Source organism: Pecten maximus, chromosome 12 (assembly GCF_902652985.1).
Source record: "Pecten maximus chromosome 12, xPecMax1.1, whole genome shotgun sequence".
Lineage (NCBI taxonomy): Eukaryota > Metazoa > Mollusca > Bivalvia > Pectinida > Pectinidae > Pecten > Pecten maximus.
Window position 1 is genome coordinate 20230223 of NC_047026.1, and position 6178 is coordinate 20236400.

Below are 6178 nucleotides of genomic sequence, written 5' to 3' on the forward strand. Positions count from 1 at the left end.
CATAATGCGCAGCCCATTCACCAAATACTAAAAAAGTTAAATTGAACATATTGATTTTCTTCTTCATTTTGTTTTCTCAGTGTTTAAGTTTTCATGATATTATACAATATATGACATAACTTTTCGCCTTTACATTCCTGTTTGTGAGTCATTCATATCGAAAAGTCTGACTTAAACCCCATATTGGCAATGATGGCTCAATTTTAGCCGACAGTTATTCACTAGAGTCAGGGGTTAAGAAGAATATTATATCACCCGCCATCCAGGTCATTTGACGCTTGAAATCGAAGTCGAACGTCAAAAAAAGACAAAGATCTGCATAAAGGTCAAACGTTTTGATGAATTTCAGCCACAAGTTTCGCTATAGGGAGGTATATTTGCCTATCATAGTAAATCCATGTGGATTACTTAGTCAATTTATACATAGTAAACGTCATTTTATGTGCGAGAGCTCTTTGTTTTCCAGATTTGTTTTGTAGCCTGACTGGAAATCGACTTGAGAAAATCATGATGACTGATGTCTAAAATATGACAGTGTGACTTTTGTCGATACTTCAAACAAGATTAAACTTTTTAACATATGGATATTTTTGTAAGCAGATAAGGCAGCTTATCAAGCTATCACGGACGTTGCATAAACTATTTGACGGAATACCACCTGTACGCCATGAGAGTGCACGTCATGTGTATTATCACCATTTCGAATGCTGACGTTGTCTTGAGCAGTGTACTCCATGCCTAGATCCTGAAGTGAATCCCAAGCAGCTGATTGCTCAAGAACACAGAGATCTGAAAATTTGTTAAGTCTATGCTCGGGCCTTCCCTAGTGTATGAAGGTTCAATTACACGCAGACTCTTAACAAATTCTCAGGTCCCTGTGCTCAAGAGGAGGGGAGAAGTTGACCCAAGTTCTACATCCTCTTTTTTCTTTTGATTCATTCTTCGGTTAACAGATACTTACAATAAAAAAATCCTGTCCGTTTTCATGATCAAAATAATAATTAAAAATAATAATGTTGCTAAGTTTAAAAAAAAAGGTTTATCTCATTTATTTTGATCGCGCTCATCATAGTGATTACGTACTCCCAGTATCAACATCATAGTGTGTGATATAACAATTGTTTGACACTGATTCGCCCTTAACAAGCAAACGAGTTCCAGTTATGATACGATAAATAATGCACCGCCTGTTGTGGCATTTCAATGAAATTAAACTATAGAAACGTTATTCATTGCCAATCAACGCAATAAGACTTATTCAATTTGACATTTGTATATTGGGGTAAGCTTTCATAGAAATACAGAATTCTAAAATGAATAAAACAAAATATATCTCCAACACAGTTAATCAAGGATTAAATCGTGTTAATCTATTCAATCCGAACGCACTTCCTCTTCTTTGTTTGTATACATTCTAGCATAAAATTATTTTGAAGGTAACTTGATATACAAGATGTAACAAAATTCTTCATCTATTTTTAGGGCAGATTGTGTGTGTGTGTGTGTGTGTGTGTGTGTGTGGGTGGGTGTGGGTGGGGGGGGGGGGGGGGGGTATATGGATTCAGTAATGTATTGAGATATCAAAACATAACTATTAATAACAAAGTTTGTTTGAAAGAAATATTTATTATTGAGCCATACTTACCAAGATTAAATTGTGACGCAAGACGTATTTTTTGTCAGTTTTGAGCACATACACGTATGCTATATAAATTACTCAATCCACACCAGTTGAGCTTCAGTGATTGATAAATCTAATACAAATGTTAAATGTCTTCTCTCTTTTTTTTCGAGAAATTCCTTCGCAATTAGTATTAGTATTAGTAGTTATAATGACGTTATTATTATGTTATATATTTCAAGCAGGATTAGGTTACACATATTATCTAAATACCTGGAATATGTAAGTATTTAATTCAGATGTACATGTGATTTTAAACTGTAAATGTATCTCTACTGGTTTGAATATTATTTGATGTAAGTTAATCTGATAGCATTTATATGATCAAAATTAAGAGTGGCCAACTTCTTATAAAAAGAAAATTCTTCATGTGTATCTATCGATCTTAATTTAGTGATTTTAAATGAAATGCGATAAAAATGCAAGCAAATCAATGTATTTTTGTGTTATAATATAATCTATAGTTTATAGTGAGAAGTATATTATCTGTATCTTGAACTCGTTTTAAGACGCAAACACAACTGAAAGGTAATGTAAACAAAACGGGTTTTGGGATAAAGAAAAACGGCCCGAGATCTGTAGCGGACGAGGTACGTAACTTTTTCTTTCCATTCCCTAATGATTCATATTGACAATTTTTTTTCTTAAACCGGTATAGAAAACAATATTTTCTACTTTTACTATTAATCTAATCATAAGTTGATACATCTACACCAACAGGCCTCCGTCCCCTGCCATAAGACAATTAATGGTTTCATAGACTGGTCTGACACTGTTGAAAGACACCCACTTAATAAGACTAGACCAGGCCAGACGAACACGAAAACAGTGTTTAATACATAATTTCGACAATGGAGGCGTCCCCGTCTTAACAATATACGGATGAAATACGCCCTAATGATCTGGTATCATTTAATGCTCTCCGACAATCCTATATCGAATTGTTAACAAAAAACTAAGGTTATCTCCTCAGGGTTATAAACATTGAATGTATAGCAATCAACGGGAGCCATGTTTTTCATTAGCGGAACAAGAGTATGTTGCACATGAGTTTATGCCGTTGATAAATATTGGGGTGTCTTGAGTTTGTGTTCGCGCCTCGGAGCCATTCTTTCTAAACACATGGCGGGTTGGCAAGCGGATGGTCACGAAAAATTACAACGGTCAGCATGTCTGAGAATGATGTTGTCGGTTTGTGCTCCGGAGATAAAACGAGCGTTTCTTAATTGATATTGGACATTGTTTTATGGGTTGGGGCACTCTTAAATTCTATAAACATGATATACTAGATAAGTGTTTGAAGGCACGTATCCGATATTCGCCCTTCTGGTAAGGTAGCTATATACGATTAGTGTTCATAGACTCTTAGCGGACCAGACCGGGGACGCTTCATTGGGAAACTGGATCAAGATTTTAAAGTTATGGATGACTTCAATGAAATACGTGTACATGTGTATACACTTTTGTGATATACACCTTAAGAAAAAAAGTTATTTTCGCTATTTTGCATTATACGAAAACATTAATATTCGCTAACAAACATTACATATACGGATTAAATAAATACTGCCATAGAGAAACGAGTATATGTACAGCTTATATATATATATATAAATGTATATATAACTTATTAACTGGTCCCTCACCTCACAGATCCTTTGTCTAATGGCACGTACAGGTACATATACATAATCTTACAAATAATTATCAAACTCACAAAGAACAACATCGGTATACAGTGACTGAAACTCGCATACATTACATGTTCGGTTAATATTTTTTGAATGATATAATCATGTATCGACCACATCTAAATGCTGAATTTGTATAATATCATCCTTAATCATAAACACATATACAACGTATCATCCTTAATCATAAATTACATTCCTATAACACATTTACAATGTATCGTCCTTAATCATAAACACATATACAATGTATCGTCCTTAATCATAAACACATATACAACGTATCATCCTTAATCATAAACACATATACAATGTATCGTCCTTAATCATAAACACATTTACAATGTATCGTCCTTAATCATAAACACATATACAATGTATCGTCCTTAATCATAAACACATATACAATGTATCGTCCTTAATCATAAACACATATACAACGTATCGTCCTTAATCATAAACACATATACAATGTATCGTCCTTAATCATAAACACATATACAATGTATCGTCCTTAATCATAAACACATATACAATGTATCGTCCTTAATCATAAACACATATACAATGTATCATCCTTAATCATAAACACATATACAATGTATCATCCTTAATCATAAACACATATACAATGTATCGTCCTTAATAATAAACACTTATACAATGTATCGTTCTTGATTATAAACACATATACAATGTAACGTTCTTAATTATAAACACATATACAATGCATCGTCCTTAATCATAAACACATATACAATGTATCGTCCTTAATATTAACACTTATACAATGTATCGTTCTTGATTATAAACACATATACAACGTATCATCCTTAATAAAAAACACTTATACATTTGTACAATGTATCGTCCTTATCATTGTCAGACAAATTCAACATCATATCTAATGACGTTCTGTCTGCTCTAGATAAAGGTAAAAAGTCATAATGGTCTTCTGTGATACCAGCAAGGCGTCTGACCGTGTTTTACATCGAGGCCTTCTTTCTAAAATAAGTCCGTTCGGTATCACAGGACATATTTTCGCTTGGTTTACAGACTACTTACACAATCGCTGTCAGCGTGTTGTTATAAATGGCAAGCAATCCTACTTAGTATACATTACAGCAGGAGTTCCCCAGGGATCAATCTTAGGTCCATTACTTTTTTTAATATTCATTAACGACATTGTACAAGACATCAATTGCACAATAAGACTATTCGCTGACGATACATCTCTATATGTGGAGGTGGAATCGCCGAATCTGACGGCCAACCTTCTGAATGATAATCTAACAAAAAATCACGAGTGGTCTAAAACATGGCTTGTAAATTTTAACCCTAACAAAACTGTAACAATGACAGTAAGCAAGAAACTTGAAAAGTTGACTCACCCCTCTTTATTTATGAACAACATTTCATAAACAGAAGTCATGTGCCACAAACACCTCGGTTTTTCTATCTGAGCTAATGGAAGTTGGACTCACCATATACAATACATTATTAGTAAAGCCTCTAAAAAACTTGGTCTGCTTAGGAATCTTAATTTGGTATTGACAGGAAGTGTCTTCAAACAATGTACATGTATTTTACTTTTATCAGACCTTTGCTAGAGTATGGCATATTGCATGGGACAACATAACTTTATGTCAATGTCAGATGCTTGAAAATATACAACTCGAAGCAGCTAGAATCGTGACCGGTACTACCTGACTCACAAGTTACGATAGACTATATGAAGAAACCTGTTAGTACCCCTTTTTATACGTAGGAAAAAAATAAAACTATTCAATTTCATAAGATCGTCCATTGTCAGTGTCCTTCTTACCTAGCCAATGTTCTACCTGCTCGCCACACTATACATTCCCATAATACCAGAAGAGCTAATGATTTTTGTCAAGTAAACTGTCGAATCAATCTCTATAAAGATTCTGTCTTGCCCTCTTCAGTTGATTTATGGAACGCACTTCCAGATGACATAAAATACAAACTTTCAATTACTAACCCTGAATACCGACGCTAATATTGTTCCCTCACACTATAATTACTGCAGAAGTAGACACGACAGATCCATCATGCACGACTTAGGATTAATTGCAGCTCCTTAAATAGTCACTTGTACCCACGTAACTTAGTCGATAGTCCTATGTGTTCTCGTTATCAGTCTGCTGAAACTACCGAGCATTTCCTCCTCTACTGTCCCAACTACCAACAGCTAAGAATTGAATGTTTTAGGAGCCTTCCTCCTAATTATAATGCTAATACCTTACTATATGGTAGTCTAGACATGCCAGTACAGTACAATGGAATTGTTTTTTATTGTGTCCAAAACTTTATCAGCCAATCTAAGCGCTTTTAACATCTAATACCCTTTATCTATGATCTGTGATATCAATTTAGAATTTTATCTACTGTCCACAACAGCCAATGTTGCAGCCATGATGGTTCTATAGTCATACATCGTATGGTATCATGTAATCAGCGTTAGTTCCTGAATTGAAATTCTCCAAGCATCATCCCTTTCGAAACCCTTTCACCCCTTCTCCTTCTTTCCCCTGCACATATGAAATTGTCAGCCCTGTTTCATTAGCTATCTATAAACACACGGAGACGGATTTACATAAGTACCAAGTACTTGTTTATGAATCCTCCATGTTGTAAATATGTATGTACAATTTCAATAAATTAATAATTAATAATAAAATAAAGTTTAAACTTAATTCAACATGACTTATTTTCCACATCATTAACCCCCCTCCCAAGACTCTTCATCACCCAACGAAGTCGACAAAAGCAATATTAAAATGCG